Source organism: Labeo rohita, chromosome 24 (assembly GCF_022985175.1).
Source record: "Labeo rohita strain BAU-BD-2019 chromosome 24, IGBB_LRoh.1.0, whole genome shotgun sequence".
In the NCBI taxonomy this organism is placed as follows: Eukaryota; Metazoa; Chordata; class Actinopteri; order Cypriniformes; family Cyprinidae; genus Labeo; species Labeo rohita.
Window position 1 is genome coordinate 21,966,785 of NC_066892.1, and position 19,548 is coordinate 21,986,332.

General features: G+C 39.2%; 2 long non-coding RNA genes across 4 annotated transcripts; both read right to left on the reverse strand.

Annotated features, from left to right (window-relative positions):
• Nucleotides 1-1,353: 1,353 nt before the first annotated feature.
• LOC127155489 (uncharacterized) lies at nucleotides 1,354-18,103 on the reverse strand. 3 transcript variants are annotated; one of them, XR_007825608.1, is made up of 10 exons: nucleotides 17,856-18,103; nucleotides 17,693-17,755; nucleotides 17,557-17,590; nucleotides 17,314-17,404; nucleotides 16,869-16,954; nucleotides 15,914-15,941; nucleotides 15,709-15,824; nucleotides 14,374-14,424; nucleotides 7,363-7,407; nucleotides 1,354-1,614 (listed from the first exon to the last, which is right to left on the reverse strand). It is a non-coding gene; the product is annotated as an uncharacterized LOC127155489 (long non-coding RNA). The 3 variants fall into 3 exon arrangements; XR_007825607.1 differs by lacking the exon at nucleotides 14,374-14,424; XR_007825609.1 differs by lacking the exons at nucleotides 14,374-14,424; nucleotides 15,914-15,941 and having other exon boundaries at nucleotides 15,709-15,813.
• Nucleotides 18,104-18,184: 81 nt separating this feature from the next.
• LOC127155490 (uncharacterized) lies at nucleotides 18,185-19,081 on the reverse strand. Its single transcript, XR_007825610.1, has 3 exons — nucleotides 18,794-19,081; nucleotides 18,351-18,408; nucleotides 18,185-18,255 (listed from the first exon to the last, which is right to left on the reverse strand). It is a non-coding gene; the product is annotated as an uncharacterized LOC127155490 (long non-coding RNA).
• Nucleotides 19,082-19,548: the final 467 nt, after the last annotated feature.

A 19,548-nucleotide genomic window follows, 5' to 3' on the forward strand; every position in this document is an offset into this window, starting at 1 on the left:
GAGTTTGAGTCCATACTCAAGAGTATTAAAATGAACACTGAAGCAGTGTTAGAGTTAATGAGGTAATTAAGTGATTCATTGAGTGATGATTGACCATTATTAAAGATGCCTGATGTTAATAAGCAGAATCACCAAAAGGAGAAAATCTAATTTTGTAAGTTGCCATTATAGTGGTCAGTGTTAGCATTAGTTGGGCTCTTGACCCGTAGCTTTTTAACATTAGCTTTTGTTCAACTGTTTAGTTAAACTAGCCAGACAAGCCAAAGAGCAAAAGTCATGCAGTGGTGATAATTCTGTTTTAAAATAAACTTAATTTGAGCCACTGAAACCATTTAGAGTTATATATCCTTTATTTATTACAACTGCCTTGTGGTTTCACAGCAGCAAAAAAATGATAAAGCCTGAATTTTTTTTTTTTTAATTTTGAATGGACTTCTTACAAGCTCCTCCGATCAAAAAAAACTTTCAAAAGCTGTTCTTTTAGGCACACACAGACATCATGAATCAGCATATGAATCGCAAAAATGGTGACAAACAGCATATTCAGAAACAGATCAACTCTAAACATCATGGAAATCATCAGCTCATAATTTATTCATGCCACAATGCATGATGGGAGATGTGGATGAGTTTTGATTGGCTACAACATACGTTTTTGTTGGTCACCATTGTTGTGATTCTCATGCTGATTGTTGATGTCTGTGTGTCTAAATCTAAAAAACGTTTATATTTTTTCCGGTCAAATAAATTTCAGAAACACCTGCCTGATTAAACCAACATAAACAAAATACAACTTGCTTATTCTGATCGCTACTTCATAACTTTGTCAAAGCATATTCAAAACCACAAAATCTCATTTCTTCTGCTTTGTCTGACTGTTATAACTCAATTACAACACCCAAGCAAAATATAATATTAAGAAGTTACTGGTAAGAGCTACACTAATGCTAACACTCACCACTATAATGGTGACTTACAAAATTAGATTTTCTCCTTTTGGTGATTCTGCTTATTAACATCAGGCGTCTTTAATAATGGTCAATCATCACTCAATGAATCACTTAATTACCTCATTAACTCTAACACTGCTTCAGTGTTCATTTTAATACTCTTGAGTATGGACTCAGACTCCCGGGAGAGTTCATTTAACACTGGGCTTTTTGCTGTGTAGACTTTACCTACTGTTTTTTTAGTTTGTCTTAGCTGATAAATTCAGGTATTCTTTACTCAGACATATAGGATAGAATCTACCCAAACAAACTGAGTGTAAATTGTTACCTCAGTTTACCTCATTTTATTGAGTAGATTCTAGAGGTTGTTTTTTACAGTGTACAGTGTAGAATAGTAAGGCAGATGACATTTAAACATCAACAGGCAAAAAAGTTTCACAGGATTATATAAAGTGACAGACGAGCTTCATCTTGGGCTTTTTTTCCCTTTCCTTCTTCTCCCCACTAATTTCTACACATGCACAAAACAAGAAAAATCACTCACACTTTAGTGAAAATCCACTCCAAGAAAAAAAAATATATATAAAAATAAAATAAAAGAATGCACAATTTGAAAACAGACTCCCACACCAAAATAGCCTGCCCATTCTGGATCCCCCAACTCCTAAAAACACACAAAAGAAAAAGCACAACGTCAACAAGGGTAACACTAACGAAACTAGTAACCAATAACAAAGACGAAGAAGGAATTAAAGAATTTTACAAATTAATTTCTTCCAAGGAGACAAAAACAACTTAAACATCTAACCATGAAAAAAGCAGCCCAGGTTAGAAGCCCACCAAAAAGACGGGACACGACAGTGCTCCACGAGCGCGCTGGCAAGCAAACAGGCTGCAAAACAGTACAGAGACAAACAAAACACCAAAGCAAAACAGCAGCGTCAATGTTTCCGGCCGTGCAGTGGCAGAGCACAAAAAGGACACACTAATACACCAATTTACATCCACATGCGGGAAGCACGTCACCCATCCGGCAGAACAATACTTCAAGACTAATCACGGGCAGGAAGACAGCCGTAACACACGCACGCAGCGATGTAAACGACAGGGATTCAATACCCCAAGTTTTACGCCGACAAGACGACACAGCCAAAAAGAGCACCGAACAGACACCAGCCTCCAACACCAGGCAGTGACGCAATCCCGTGTCCCTAGCAACTCCTTTATATATGCTCACGTAATAAGGCTCAAGTCAAAATAAAAGCATCGGACACCGCAATGCATTTCACCACAGTCTACCCCCCACTTTTAAATCGCTGGCCCAGAGATCACCTGATCAGTAACAACCCTCGGTTCAGTCCCAAGGCCTAAAAATGGCAGTTATGCAATTAGATGCCGAATAAGATTGCAGTGAAACTCCTACTGTACAAGGCAAATTATGAGGATTAGAGTGGCGACCGGCCGTTATTCACCCTGTTCGTCGTGGTATAACCGCAGCTACTTTCACAGGCTCTACTAATAATGAAACGTTTACAGCTTCAGGGCCTTCCTCAGTAGTTTCCCTTTCCAAAGCCATCAAGTCTGAGGACTCCCTAGAAGACTGAGAAGCGAATGGTCTTGATGGAACTGACAATTCAAGCCCAACACTTGACACAGCCTGACCTTGCACAGGTAATACACCCACCAAATCCATCTCCTCTTCTTCATACACAGATGCCTCCAGTTGTTCGGTGACATCCCTTGATACTCCATCAGGAAGAGCTCTCTGCACTCGACTCTTAAGCAACGACTGATGTACCGTGATCACCTTGCTCAGATCCTCAACCGGTGCAATAGAATACACTGCACCGCCATCGCCAGGAGCTCGCACCACCTAGTATACTACCGGACTCCAAAGGTCCTGGATCTTATGGCAACCTCTATGGCCACAATGACGGAGGAACACTAACTGGCCTTCTATAAGAGGGACATCACAAACATGCTGATCATGGTTCGCCTTACGTCTATTTGCCGCGGCCTGCAGCCGCTCTCATGCACCATCAAATGCCACCTGTAACCTGGTCCGGTGTTCCTGAACCCAGTCATGCACACTGCCTGGAACTGGTTCCTGCACCCTACCTAACAAAAAGTCCACTGGCAACCGTGGTTCCTGGCCCAACATTAAAAAGTGTGGCGACTCACCCGTAGTTTGGTGCAGAGTTGTGTTATAACAAAAGATAACCTGAGGCAAACATGCAACCCAGTCCCTTTCCTAGTGACTGGCAATGTGCGCAATAAATTATGCAATGTACGGTTGAAGCGCTCGCACTGCCCATTTCCAGATGGATGGCATGGTGTAGTGCGAGACTTCTTCACCCCGTACAGGTCGCACAGCTGACGAATCAACAAGGACTCAAAGTTACGGCCCTGGTCAGAATGCAACCGGCCTGGAATGCCAAACTTATAAAACCATTCAGTGACCAGGGCCTGAGCTACAGTCTCAGCCCGTTGGTCCCGGGTAGCAACAGCCAGAGTATACTTACTAAAGACATCAGTCATTACAAGGACATTTTCGATGCCTGAGCTGGATGGTTCCAGCATCGTAAAATCAATGGCCAAAATTTCTTTTGGCCGTGATGCCAAAAGATGACCCATAAAGCTTTGAGCTGATGGCCCAGTGTCCTTGGCAGACTGACATCTTTCACATTCCTGGCACCAACGGGCCGCATCCGATGAAAGACCTGGCCAATAGCACCGCCGACGGACCAACTCAGCAGTTCGCTCTATACCCTGATGACCGTGTTGCTGATGCAACAAAGTAAACACTTCTGACCTCAAGGCAGCAGGCAGGAGTAACTGTAAGACCTCTTCTCCACCATTCGGGCAATAAACCTGATGATAAAGTACCCCATCTTTCTCCACCAGCCAGTCCCACTGACGGAGTAATGTCAAGGCAGCGGGAGACATCAGTTGGCGCTCATCTTGCCCAGGGCGTGCCTTGCGCCTCCAAAATGGCAAGACCTCAGCAATAACAGGGTCTAGCGACTGCAATAAACACAAATCTGCCAGGGAATAACCAGGCACAGTAACAATCATAGATTGTCGTACCTCTGCTACTGGTCCGACCTCCAAGGCTTGTTGCAAGGATGCAGGCACTACAGTTCCAGGCATTAATCCACCCACCGCACTGCTCTCCGGAGGGTTCTAGCGAGAACGCTGCTCAGTAGCCCCAAGTTTTGCCATGGACAGATGGCTGAGTGGATTGTTATCGGTAAACACCACACACCGACTGCCCAACAGGTACTCTCTAAATTTTTCAGTCATGGCCCACTTGAGCGCAACAAAGTCCCACTTCATAGAACTGTAGTTGGACATATTGCACTCAGTGGGCCTCAGACTGCGACTTGCATATGCAATAGGGCGTACTTGACCCTCCTGTTCTTGAGAAAGGACTGCACCTAGCTCCCCATAACTGGCATCCACTTCCAAGATAAATGGTTGAGAAAAATCAGCATATGCGAGTACCAGGGCGGTGGTGAGTCGTACCTTTAACTCCTCAAAGCTCTCCTCGCACTGCCTACTCCAGGCCTCAACAAACCCAGACTCAGTATTTTTTTCTAGACTTTACCTTGCTCCCAGAAAAATCTGCCCCTAGCCTATGCAGAGGAGCTGCGATCTTCGCAAACCCCTCTACAAACCGACGGTTATAGCTTGCAAAGCCAAGAAAAGACCGCAGCTCTGTAGCGCTGGATGGACGACGCCACTGGGCCACAGCCAAAACTTTGCTCGGGTCAGTTGACACGCCCTTAGCAGAAGTCACATGGCCCATGTAACTAGCCTCTGGCGCAAAAACGCACACTTTTCCAGCCGTGCCTTGAGCCCCTCACGTTCCAATCGGCCCAGAACAACCTCCAACCGTTCCAAATGCTGCTCTACAGAAAAAGAGAACACAATAATATCATCCAAATACAAAAGTAGTGAACGACACTGTTGATCTCCAAACAAACGTTCCATTAGTCGTTGGAACGTACTGGGGGCGTTGCACAGTCCAAAAGGCATCCGATTTCATTCGAATAACCTGAATGGTGTACAAAAAGGGACTGCAACTCTCAAGAATTACTTGTGTCTCCAACAACAGATTAATATGTGCTCTCACTACTTCATATTCAGAAGGAGGTATGCACCGATACCGTTTCGTACAGGAACATCATCCAACAGGGGGATATCACGCAAAATTAAATCAGTACACCCCAAATCCCCCTCACCAGTAGAAAATATGGACTGATACTTACGGAGAAGGGCCCTAACCTTGTTCTGCTTTTCCTCTGCTAATGAAGACAAATCAACAGCATCCATCTGTTCTTGAACGGCTGGGGCCCCTACCTGAGAACCAATTGAACACACAGTCCCCAAAAAGGGCCTGATCTCAGTAACCCCGGAGGGTGGACTAACAACATCCACCCTAGTTAATGTGCCAATCACCCGGCGAGGAAACAGCAAAGCATCAATAGTCCCCACATTGACGACGGGTACATAAACAGTACCCCTTGTCACTCGAATGAGGGCAGGAGAGGCTAATAACCCTGCAGGAAGTCCCGACTCCAAAGGCTCAAAAAGTGCTACACCACTAGAAAATTTCTCAGAACAGGTGGCAGCTACTAGTTTAATCACACCACCCGGTATGCGACTGGCTCGAGGGCCACGCACCTTCACCTTACCCATCACTTCAGTAGGCAATTGTAAACTTGCCTGATGGCAATGTTGTAAAACCTGAAACACTACCTGGGAAGCACCTAACACTGAGGGAGAATCAAAAAGAGAAGGCCCATATTGCCCAAAGAGCTCCTGGTAACACCGGCCCAAGATGTTCATGGCCAACACACCAGGGGCTTGGGCACAGATACCATCAGGAGGATCTCGGACCACCAACACACCACATTTTGGGACCAACTTACCACACAGTTCCACATCTAACTCAATATAACCTATATAAGGGATAGACAAACCGTTGGCGGCCCTAAGCTGCAACCACTGACAGGTCTTAAGGCGTTCTTGATCCCATGGCTCGAAATATTCACAGAAACAACTTTCCGTTATGGTGGACACCATCGAACCGTTGTCAACCAAACACAACACAGACACCCCACCCATAACAACCACCAAATGGGGACAAGACGACATTAAATTCAACCCAGGGCCCTCACTGACCAAACTGACCGAGCTGCGGCTCAACAACACGGCGGGAACTAGTTTTCCGATACCTGGTGTGAACGTGACTGCCTATTTTCCGGTGCCCTGGTGTCTGTTCGAGCTGATAGAGGAGGAGAAGGGGGAGGAGGAGGAGGAACACGCTCCCCATCACACTCCCGAAAATGGCCACATTTTTGACATCTCCTACATACAACAGAATCATTACAGACAACACGCGGGCCACGAGGTGATTCACGTAGCAGAGCGACGCTTTTAGCAAGCTGAGTAAGCTGTTCTTGCTGCAATTTTAACATTTCCCTAAGTTCACCCACCTCAGACCGCTGGGGACTATCACTAGATGAATTAGCATCGCCTTGTACCCCATATTGAAACCCATATGCTAATGGAACAGTATGACTACGACTTCTCCCGCCGCCAGGCATACCCTCCCGTTCCCACCTAATGGCATCACTACGCACCTCTAGCAGGGTAGCAGTGGGTTGATGGCGCACCAGCTGCTTCAATTCACATCGAAGAGTACTATCAAGGACATATTCGACGAACTGATCTCGCAAAAGTACGTCAGCATTTGGCATTGTGTTCGGGGACCGCTGTTTCACCTTCTCCAGAAGGCCCATGAGGGCAAGAGAAAACTCCAATAAAGTCTCACCCTCCTGTTGTCTCCTGGAGAAGAATGCCTCCTGCAACGTAATGTATGACTGAGAACAGCCATATAATTCTTTCAAAGCGACAACAATCTTGTCAGGATCTTCTCGTTCCTGAATAGGCCGATACCTGATCTCTTCCCGTGCTTCCCCTTCCAAATGATCAAACAAAAAGAAGGCTTGATCTGCCACAGACAGATGTCGAGCCCGCATGCAGGCCTGTGCTTCCTCAACCCACTCTGCTATGCCAATCCCAGACCTACCATTAAATTTTGGACACTTTCTATCCCTAGGGATAAAAACAAATCATTCAGCTGCTGCAACACCAGCATTATTAAGTTGGGATGGGAGTGCTAGTGGTACAGGCAGGCTAGAAGGGTCACCACTAGGGCCTGGTGAACTAGCTTGAGCCTGTTCTTGTCATAATGTTAAATTATCAGCCCTCAACTGAGCTACCAGCTCTCGTAATTCCTGCATTTCGTCTTCCACAGAAAAAGAAAAAAAGAAAAAAAACAAAACAAAAAAAAACAACTAAACTACTTTATATATATAAAAAAAGTTATTTGAAGACACCTTACCCACAAGGAGTTCAACAACCACCCACCACTGCTTCTGTTTTGCTTCTGAAAAAAAAAAACAACAATAAAAAATTCATCATTTTTTCTTTCCCCCCCCCACCATTATGATTGTGGCGAAAGAAGATGGAATGCCGATCACACTCCCACAAATAAATTTCATAAATGATAGTGATTACGCCACCCCCTATTATTTACTGGGGAAGGACAAACACAAGGTACGCAGATTCAAATTGTCTTTGACACCAAGGGACAATGATACGTGGATATCCAAATGTACACATTTTTCTTTATTAATACAACTTTATTAAACAACCATAAATAGTTAAAACAAGACCATATTAAGTTCACAATTATTGTAGACATAACAACTGGCTGTGGCATTAGCGTAAATAGACAAACAAACAAAAAAAGAAAAGAATACGAAAAAACAATCCAAGGAACTGGGGCTCACCAGCTATAAGGCAGGCTAAAGACTAGGCCTTCAAAGGACCCTCACTAATTTCTACACGTGCACAAAACAAGAAAAATCGCTCACACATTAGTGAAAATCCACTCCAAGAAAAAAAAAAAATATATATAAAAATAAAATAAAAAAATGCACAATTTGAAAACAGACTCCCGCACCACAATAGCCTGCCCACTCTGGATCCCCCAACTCCTAAAAACACACAAAAGAAAAAGCACAACGTGAACAAGGGTAACACTAACGAAACTAGTAACCAATAACAAAGAAAGAAGAAGGAATTAAAGAATTTTACAAATTAATTTCTTCCAAGGAGACAAAAACAACTTAAACATCTAACCATGAAACATAAACATTCAACATCAACCACCACAATTAGGTTAAACCACAATAATGACACAAAGTAATACACCAGGGACACATTATCATCTCATTTTCACAAATAAACAAAACACACATCCACACAAAAACAAAAAGCAGCCGTTGCAGGTTAGAAGCCCACCAAAAAGACGGGACACGACAGTGCTCCACGAGCGCGCTGGCAAGCAAACAGGCTGCAAAACAGTACAGAGACAAACAAAACACCAAAGCAAAACAGCAGCGTCGCTGGCTCAAGTCAAAATAAAAGCATCGGACACTGCAATGCATTTCACCACATGATCATCTGCACTCAGCTGCAAACATTAGGTGAGGTGAGGTGATGGCGGGCACGGGCCCAAATACGAGAATGGCGCGTCACATGTGCTCAGCCCGCTGCCTCCTATTAGACTTGTAGTCAAGACCGCCTAAACCGAGACCAAGACACTACCAAGACCAGAAGGTATCGAGACCAAGACAAGACCAAGTCCAAGACCAAGACAGACCATGTCAAGACCAAGACCAAGTCGAGACCAAGACCAATACCAAGTCGAGACCGGAGAAAAAAAAACAGACTAGTGTTGAAGCTCTGCAATAACTTGTATGAACAGCAGCATACTAGGCTTCAGCCGCAGTTTACATTCAATACATATTAGACGGTATTACTTAAACTACAGGCAGAGCAATACAGAGAGAGACCATGTCATGTGTGTGACTGAGCTCACTGTAAATGTTTTTTCAGACTGGGTGAGATCAACTATGTGTAGCAATTGTATGACGGCTAGGGCTGGGCGATAAAACGATAACGATATGTATCGCGATAAACAGGTTAGGCTAGGTTACTCGCTCTCTGGTAACCTAGCAACGTAGGGAGTGACACGCTAACAGCCAATCATGTAACAGTATCAACTTTCGTTGCGCCATATCGTTGTCTCGTGCTGGTCTGCTGGATTCCTCTTCATAAGCAGAAAATGAGTGCCGCAGCGAGCGAGGAAATTTTAAATAAAAGAGGAAAAGTCAGCTCGCCAGTATGGCAGTTTTTTGGATATTATAAGTCTGACCGTAGTCAGACCAATGTCGTCTGCAAATTATGCAAGACCGTCGTCCCCGCCAAGACTGGTAGTACTACGAACTTGATGTACCACCTTAGCCGCGCTCACCAAGAATTTTGACCGATTAATACAATCAGTTAAACGGTTTAAAAGGTCTTTTTTCAGTTATTTATCAAAATATTTTAAAACGTTTTTTGGAGGGTTAAAGTAAAATGAAATTGCATTTTTGAGAGAAAAAAGATAAATCGCGTAGGCCTATAACGTTAAGTCGTATTTTATTATTACATTCAGAAAGACACCAGGTCGCGAAATATTTACAGTACACTATAAACATAGGCTAGGCTATTTTAGTTCCCCTCACTCCACAAAAATAATTTCAATTTAACAGTATTTAGAAAAGAACAAAAATGAAAAATATAAGAAGCTAGGGGACAAGCAAAAACGAAACCATTTAGGGTAAAGTGAAACTGAAACTAACATTGGGTCTCTCACACGACACAAATCCAATGTCTCTGTATTCAAGATGTATTTGAATGCTAAAATATTATTTATTATGTAATCCTGGTTTGGTACTTCTCGCATTACAATATCCACATTAAAAAAAATGTTTGGAATAATATCACGGCAGTACGTTGATAACGATTAAGCAGTGTGATTATTTTTTTTCCCCATATGTTTGGCTGATTGTGTGTGCGCGTGCGGCGCCGGCGCAATCACTTTATATTTTCCTTCTAACAGGGGAAACAACTCTTTACAGATAATCGAAACTGTAAACGGTTCGCTGTTTGTAAAATAAAGAAAAATAGGATGCCGCTTTCAGCCGTCTTCCTTTCGCGCAGCACAAAAATGTACCAAAACACTGCATGTTAGCTACTTGTTGCACTTTTTTTGTTTGTTTGTTTGTTTGTTTTATTAAGTAAAAATAATTATCGTGTAGGCCTATTCATTCATTATATATAAATATAGCCTAGCTTTATAATGTTTTTCTCCATTCGCAGAGGCGCTGCAGGTGGTGCGACGTGTCCATGTGAATCCTCATGTTCTGTTGTTTGCTGCTTTTTGCGCATGTAAAATTAATCCCGGTAAACAAATATTGGTATTTTAACGAGTCACAGACACTTATCCTTTCTAAAATAATTAAATTCTAATTTTAAAAAATCTTGTCGGTTAACGGTTAATAATCGGTTAACACGCTGTGTAGTTTTTTTTTTTTTTTTTTTTTTTTTTGAGCGTGTAGTACTGCTAAATCCCCGACCACTATGGCGGTCTGAGACAGCGAGACTTGACAAGACCGAGAGGTCCGAGACCAAGACAAGACCAAGACCAAAGACCGTCAAGGCCGTGACAAGACCGAGACCACGTAAAAGTGGTCTCGAGACATACATCACTACCTCCTATATATATATATATATATATATATATATATGTATTTTTTTAATCGTTTGCCAGCCCCTATATATATATATATATATATATATATATATATATATATATATATATATATATATATATATGTATATATATGTATATATATATACTTCACCGGAGTACCTGAGTCGGGGGACAAATGGATTGATATTTGTATGTGTCGATTGTGTGAGATGGATGCATTTCATACAAGATCTTGAAAGGACAACCTTGGAATATGTTGACGTGATTATTCATATAATAAGGTTTGGGCCATACAAATTACGGGAGTTTTACCGGAGGCGAACATATAAAATACGCCCAGTGGATTTTTTTATAGAAAGATTAAAAATACGGGAGAAATGCGGGAAAATGTTTAAACGGGATGATAGAGGGATAGATTGGTAAAATAGGGTTGACAGGTGCCGTCATGTGAGCAGTTGCAATTCAAATTTGAGGTCCGTAGAGAAAATACAATATACAAACATAAATGTGTTTTCATTCATTAATTTTACATAATAATAATAATAATAATAAACATTTTACAGTAAGCGAACAATATCTATTTGTGTCTGAGCTCTGGAGAGCATTCCCACCCAGCAAAAACTCGTCGAAAGGACGACAGTGCCAGACGTCTAAACAACGTGAAAATTTGGTCGAAAAGTGAAAGACGAAAAGACGTCTATAAAAAGACGTCCAAATAACGTCTAAATATGGTTGTAAAGTGAAAGTTAAAAAGACGTCTTTTTCAGGCCGAATTTCAACCGTAAATTCATGATTATATTTATCTCATATTCAAAATAAGACAATTCTAAACTAAAACGTTTATTGACACATTAAATACATCTTTCAAGTAAAAATCACTTTCCTGCTCACAAATTAAGCCTGCATTTGATTAAACATACCTTAAAAACAGTAAAATTATAAAATATAACTATATGTTTTCTATATGCCTACATTGTGAAAGGTAATTTATTCATGTGAACTACATTTTCATCATAATTACTCTAGTATTCAGTGTCACATGACCCTTCAGAAAACATTTTAATATGATTTGCTGCTCAAGAAACATTTAAGATTATCATCAATGTGGAAAACAAATGCCCAATATTTTTGTGGAAAACATATTTTCAGTATTCTTCAAAAAGAACTTTCAAAGGAGCAGTATTTATTTGAAAGATTTTTCAAAACAATAATCTTTGAAATACTGAAAATGTTTATAACACAGGACAATGACCAATTCTAACCACATTAGGACACATCTCACCCCCAAAAAATGCCAATTTTGCCATTAATTACTTACTCTCATGTCACTCCAAACCCATAAAAAAACTTTTTAACAGATGCCTTGTGTATGGAAAAAACAGCAACAACAAAATTACATCTTGTTGAATTCATTCTTGGGTTGAATTCTTTCTTGAAAAACATTTTTTTTTTAAACAATGGCACCTGTTTCAGAATGTTGAATGAATAAAACAGGGAAAACATGAAATTTTTAAATAGAATAATTTATACATATAATTGAATAACATAGTCTATATATGAATGGGTGTTTGTCAACTGATTGCATGCCATCAGAGTTTACAGTGTTGACAGCTTCGTAAAAAAATAGCCTAATGGAAGTTCTGTAGTTTTGCTGTATATAGCTACTGAAATATGACAGACCGCACAAAAACAGCACTTTAATTTACTGCCATTTTTAAAGATAGTAATTGATTTCATGAATACAAGACTGTGAATAAAAAACAAGTGCCAAATGTAAGCCAGATATGGCCCAGACCCTGTTACTATCTGGGAAGCAAAGCTAAATTCTATTGTAAATTTGTTAACTGACAGTAAGAATATTTAACCGAATCAAGCGGCTATTTTCGTTTGCCGAAGTTTTTTTAAAAAAACATGCTAACATAAATTGTACGTCTTTGAGAGGAAAAATTAAACCCGACAGGTCACGGCGGCTAGGCCTGTACGTCACATTTTATTATATTCTGAAATGAACAGGCCTACAGCGTAATGTTATAATGTTCCGACATTATTTCCCTCACTCCACAACAAATCCTTTAACTTTAACCGTATTCAGAACCGAACGAGGATGAAAAAATAAATAAATAAATAAATAAATTTGCCTAAACAGCCCAAAACAAATTTAAAGCGAAACTGAAAGTAAAGTTGGGCGTATGTAGACTACCTCTCTCGCCACAAATACAAATGTTTCCATATCTGCAATGTATTTGAAGCGAAAATATTATGCATTGGGTAAGCTTTGTACTTCATGCACGTCAACGGAAAATATCGTGATGAGCAAAAATGTGCCACGGGACCGGTGTTCACGCTGAACTGCACGTAACACACACTATTTAAATTGACTAGTGTAACTTTTGGGTGACTGTGTTTTATTTTTCAAATGAACAGGCTGCAGTGATAGTGCGCGAACAAACAGCTGAATAGCATATTCCGGCATTTCGGTCATAGTAAAGGCATAATTCGATACTGCAAAGTCCAAAGCAGTTAGAAGTGTCAAGAATATTGGCAAAGATTATTATAATTCGTTTAGACTAGAACACTGTTTAATTCTTATTTCGCTATGGAACCTGATCGTTTTTTGTTTGTTTGTTTGTTTGTTTTGCGAAGAACGAACCGAAACATTTTGCCTTTTGCCATGAATTTGACAACCCACACCCACCCACTCCCCATCTCGTTCTTCTGAGTTTGAGATCTTCCCAGAGCACTAGCCTGCTTCAAAGACTAAAATCAAGGCGCCCACCACTAGTTCAAGTACTAAGTTTTTTTTCTCAATACCGCTACAATAGAGGCAGTACGTGCATTGCATTCACGCGTTTGCACTGCAGATTATACAGTTTTCTGTTGCTACGTGGGCGCTCAGTTTTTTTCTGACATTTAGCTAAAATATAAAGATTCAGCGCTTCACATAAGCAATTTGGTTGTCTCGACAACAAATGCTAGACTAAGACACACTTTTCTCATCTCCTCGAATGCAAAAAAAAAACCATTAGCCTTTATAAATACAGTGCTGTATTATAAATACAGAAAACATGTACTTTTTCGATCAACACTTCTTTATTTACCTCAAGTCTGCAAACACGCTGAGATGCTTCAAACTGCGCGCCGCACTTCATTCACGAGAGAGGCGGGAGGATTAATACGGTTTGACTGACAGTGTAATGAGCCAATGGCGTCACGAGGTTTAGTGGCGGTGACGTCGCTTACTGACCCAGGATCAGTGAACCGTAGCAGTTATATTTCCGATTTGAGCTTAAAGTATAGAAAAATATATAGCTTTTAGCTTTTGTTGACGCTACCGCGCTACTTGATCAAAATAAGAGCTTAGCTACTGAAAAGCTATTTGATTCAGAAAACAGCGACGCTACCACCACGCTACTGAGAAATGTAGTTAAGCTAGTAGCGTCACTACTTGTAGCGACGCTACTGCCAACACTGCTTACAGCATGAGAACAATTTTCTAGAATTTTCAACACAGTTTTATGTCACTTCTTATATATGCATCACAAATGTGGTACAATTAAAATTACTATGCAAGTACTAAATGAATTCAGCTGCTGAAATGTTAAATGGATAGTACATAAGAACTGTACTGAAACAGTGATCCCTACAATAGTTATAAAAGCCGAAACATATAAATACTGAGAATGTGTTTGACATTTAAGAAAAAAACAAACAAAAAAAAACAACAACAACAACAAAAAAAAAACTTACACAGCAAAAGATGCAGTGACCTGTGGCTGAATGGACTTTGGTTTTATTTAGCTGTGATTGACATAAAAGGGAATAGAAAATAATAACATCACTGAATATGAGTCAAATATTGCATATTTCTGTTCAAATGAAAGTGTAATCATTCTTCATGAGTGATTATTAACTAATTAGTGTTTCAGGGGTTCTTCTCAACTCTGGCCCTCAAAGTCCACTGCCATACAGAGGGTGCGTTTCAATCACCTTTATAGTTTGCTAGGTTGTGAACTGATAAATTGTGATTACAAATTCAGACATTGATAAGGACAGTGGCTCACTACACACTGGTGACTATTTCCATCCTCACAGTACAGCATCACTACTGATATTTACACAAAGCATTAAAAAGAATATCTCTTTTAATGCTATTTACAGTGCATTATGATAAATACTTTGTTACATGAATGTGCAAGATTTCAGCCATAAATAAATTGTAAATGTTTGCTAGATTAGACATTACCTGTCTAGAGATGTATGTTTATGCTGAAATATGATATTGGTTTGTGTTTTAAAATCAGTCACATGTCATTTTGTAGTGAATTATCTCTTAAGTTTTGAGCTTCAGAGCTTCCTATAAGTTCCCTCAACTTGAAAAATAATTTCAAAATCATCCTACATCGCTGCAGAAGAACCAACCCAGTCTTTGAGAAAGTGAACAAGCAAAGAAGATCAAACACCCTTAACAAAAAAGGTAAAACATGAGATAGGAGTTTTTCGACATACCCTAACTGACATGAACCGGAACAAAACAGAGGTCGGGATGAGCAAGATAAGATGAGCATTTGACATTACAAAGTATTTAAATTGTATTATTTTTATTAAAATAACCAATCATTACGCTAGATAAGACCCTCCTTCCCCGGCTGGGGATCGTTTGAAGCCGCATTTAAACTGCATTTTGGAAGTTCAAAATCGGGGCACCATATCAGTCCATTATATGGAGAAAAATGCTGAAATGTTTTCCTCAAAAACCATAACTTCTTTAAGACTGAAGAAAGAAAGACATGAACTTCTTGGATGACAAGGGGGTGAGTACATTATATGTGAATTGTTGTTCTGGAAGTGTAGTTCTCCTTTAACCACTGACTAATGATTAAGGGACCTGAGAGATACACACCCATAGTTTAGGTAAATTTATAGTTAAACTGAAGACCTTGATTAGTTTGTTCAGACACACTGGACTAGGTTGGAGCAAAACGCATGTAAGTGGACCTCGAGAGACAATGTTGAGATCTCCTGAAATATGCTCTAAACATGACAATTCAGAGAGGCAGGATGACTGCTAGATTGATGACTTACAACTCTGGTTTCCAGTCCTGGTTATTGAGGACTGGGTACTTAAGTTCTGCAGAGTTTCTGGTGATCCTTGATCAGCTGCTCAGGTCTGCTTAATTGGTGTTGGAGCTATCAATCCACTGAAAAATAAGGAGCAATATGAAGTCACAGATGCATTTTTATTTACTCTTGTTAGTCTTACTATATTCTTAAAATAAGTTATCATTACCTTGTGTTTTATTGATGATTTTCAGTTTCTGAAACAGAAAAGTTCTATTAGTTATGAATGGCCTCATAACAGTTTTAACACAGTGAGCAAAATGCATACAACATACGACAATACGATAGAACCTATTATAATCAGTGATGCTGTCTACACTGGATGAGGCACAGCGCAACACTACAAATCCCCACAGCAAACTGATGCCGTGTTCTATTTATCATGTACTGACACAAAGTTCAAATGATTTTCAATGGTCGCTCTGGTTTGCATCCAGCATAGACAGACAATCTACGTCATTGTGCATTGCATTCTTGGTATACAATACAAATCACCAAATCACCAAAAAAAAAAAAAAAAAAATCTGTTTACGTTAATATTTTTAAGAGCTTCTTGCACTTTATTAGAATAAATGGACTAATATTTGTATCCCTTGTGTTATTAACATTTGTGGTCAGTTTTGTTTATGTTTTTGAAATAAGTCTCTTATGTTCAGCAAGGAAACTGCATTTATTTGATCATAAATAAAAACAGTAATGTTTATTATTACAATTTAAAATAACTGTTTTCTATGCGAATACATTGTAAAATGTAATTTGTCATAAATAGAATGCGGTAGCAGTTTACTGCAGTGGATTTGTTTTGTCATGCCGCGCCGCATCCAGTATAGACAGCATCAATGATTATAATGGGTTCTACTGTATTTTGTTGTGTCGTGCCACTCGTGTCCAGTGTAGACACGGTGTAAGCATAATGATGCTGCAAAATCAGGTTAGATCACTTTTTAAAACATATTGAAATAGAAAATAGTTATTTAAAAATGGTAATTTCACAATATTACAGTTTTACTGTATTTTAATCAAATAAATGCAGCAGTTGTTGCCATAAAAGACTTATTTCAAATACATGCCAAATCTGACCCTTAAACTTTTGAATGGTAGTTTATGTTTAAGGTATTACTTACTAGTCATATGGTTCATAATGTCTAGAGATGTTCTTCGACAGGAGATACGCTCCAACTCTGGTGCACGGCCATTAGAATGGAAGATTCTAGGAAGGAACACAAACAATCTGGAACATAAACAATCTGTCAACAATATTTATTATACAATGTCAGGTTTATTAGAAGTAAACTATAGCAAAGGTGAAATGCAGAAAAGAAAAATAAATAATATATAGAATATACAAAACAATACAGTTTAATAACAGAATTTACAGAATTTACTTATATACAGTGTTACTTATGCTTGTATGTTAAAGTCCTTTTAAAATATCTAACAAGCAAACAAACATAAAAGTATATAGATATATATAATTTTGCAAAAGAAAATTACAGATGCGTGGTGATATAGGCTAAATATATTATGAAAGATACATATTAAGTAATTTATTAAGCTTTTTCAGATCACCTGTGTTTTTTATATCTCTGTCAGCAGCTTTCTTCAGAAATTTTAAAATCAGGAACTTTTCCTGTGTCGTAGAAGTTTTTTTCTGAAACTGCTGAAGTCACAGGACAAGAGGAATCAATATTTGTTTACCATGAAAGGTCAAAACATGCTTAAAGTACTTTCAGCTCATTTTCACGCTCCATGTTAATTTTGTATCTGATTAACCGTATATTGCATACTTGTAGGTTAAATAAATTAGCTTACTTCCTTTCATCCAATGACAAATTGCCTGCAAAACCTTTATAAAAAGAGCAAAACAGCAAGTAACGTTAATTAAGATGACATTAAAAGCCCAAACTTTCATAAACAAGAGCTCAAGTCAATAGTTAACCTAACTTACCTCTTATAGTTAGCATTACAGTTCAGATGCTAACAGACTTTTTCTGAAGACAATAAACCATTTCTATAAAGTAAATATTCAACAGAAGTGTATCATTTACATGAAAGAAAGTGTCAGGAACACATGTATGTACTATTTGTGTAATATTAGAGACAAAACTTACCTGAAATTTGTGAAAACAACAGTGGGAGACGTGTTTTGCTGCTCGACAGTTGAGTTTCCGCCCCATTTCCATGGTAACTCCTTCCGCTCCAGACTTGAATGTTCAGTGTGCACGCCCATTAAAGCAAGCAGATGTCATGCAGAATGTATAAATGTCATCATAAAGTAATATTATCTTATAAAATACATAATGTAAATGAAGTAAAACACTTACTTAAATACATATTTTAAGTGAGATAAAACACTTACTTCTAGTGTTTAGGTGCACACAGCATATTAATATCATCATGAAGTAATATTACACATAATGTAAATGAAGTAAAACACTTACTTTTGGCATTTTCCTTGATAAAACCAACTTTCCCGTCTGCTCTGCATTGTGATTGAAAGAAAATATCTCTCTGAGAAAAGTTCAGTAGAGCACAACACATAAATATCACTATTAAATCCATATGACGTTATAAAAGACAAATTTTAAATGAGATAAAACGGTTACTTCTAGTGTTTCCCTGTTAAAAGCGACCTCCACCTCAGCACTGCATAGCAATTAATATCTGTAAAGTAATCAGTAAAACACTTACTTAAATAAATATTTTAAATGAGATAAAACACTTAATTCTAGTGTTTCCCTGTTAAAAGCGACCTCCACCTCAGCACTGCATAGCAATTCAGATCTATGAGAAATGTTTAGGTGCACACAGCATATTAATATCATCATACAGTAATATTACACATAATGTAAATGAAGTAAAGCACTTTTTCTTGATAAAACCAACTTTCCCATCTGCTCCGCATCGTGATTGAAAGAAAATATCTCTCTGAGAAAAAGTTCAGAAGAGCACAAGCACATAAGCATCACTGTGAGAAACGTTTAGGTGCACACAACATATTAATGTGGTCATAATTATTATACATAATGTAAATGAGGTAAACACTTACTTTCTGTGTTTTCCTTGATAAAACCAACTGTCCTGTCTGCTCCGCATCGCGAGTGAAAGGAAATACCGTTATCTCCCTGAGAAAAAGTTCATTAGTAACATTAACTGCACAGCGCTCTCGTCTGTTCCGCATCGCGAGTGGAAACAAATGTCTTTGAGAAACGTTTAGCGGCATACAGCACATTAATATCGTTATAAAACGATATGATATTACAAAACACATTTTGTGCGTAAGATTAAACACTTTATTTCGTTGTTTCCCGTCCTCATATGCTCCGCATCGCGAGGAAAGAAATGGCGTCTGTAAAAAATATTTCAAATGGGTGAGGCGCGCACACGAGGAAATGTCCCGGATGTTAATTACTAAATCCGACGGACCAATCAACGACCAATTTTCAACGTCGATTTTTGGGCTAAAAGAAGTCCATGACGGGCCGACGTGATTTAGCCCAAAAAACGACGTCCAAATGACGTCTGGTGCTGGGTGGGTTAAACCTGCTCGTGGAGCGCCAACGTCCTGCAGATTTTAGCACCAACTCACATTCCTCTGACTCTAAAAACTGATTCCTAAGTTTTTAGTGAGTCAGGTTTGGACATCCCTGGTGTAGATGCAAGGCGACATTTAATTACTACATTACAACATGTAATATCCAACAAGTGGGTGTACATTGGTTAGTTACACTGTGTGTATAAAAGTAAAAATAAGGTTATGATTGCATGAAATTAGACTGTGCTGTTATGAAAAATGTGAATTTA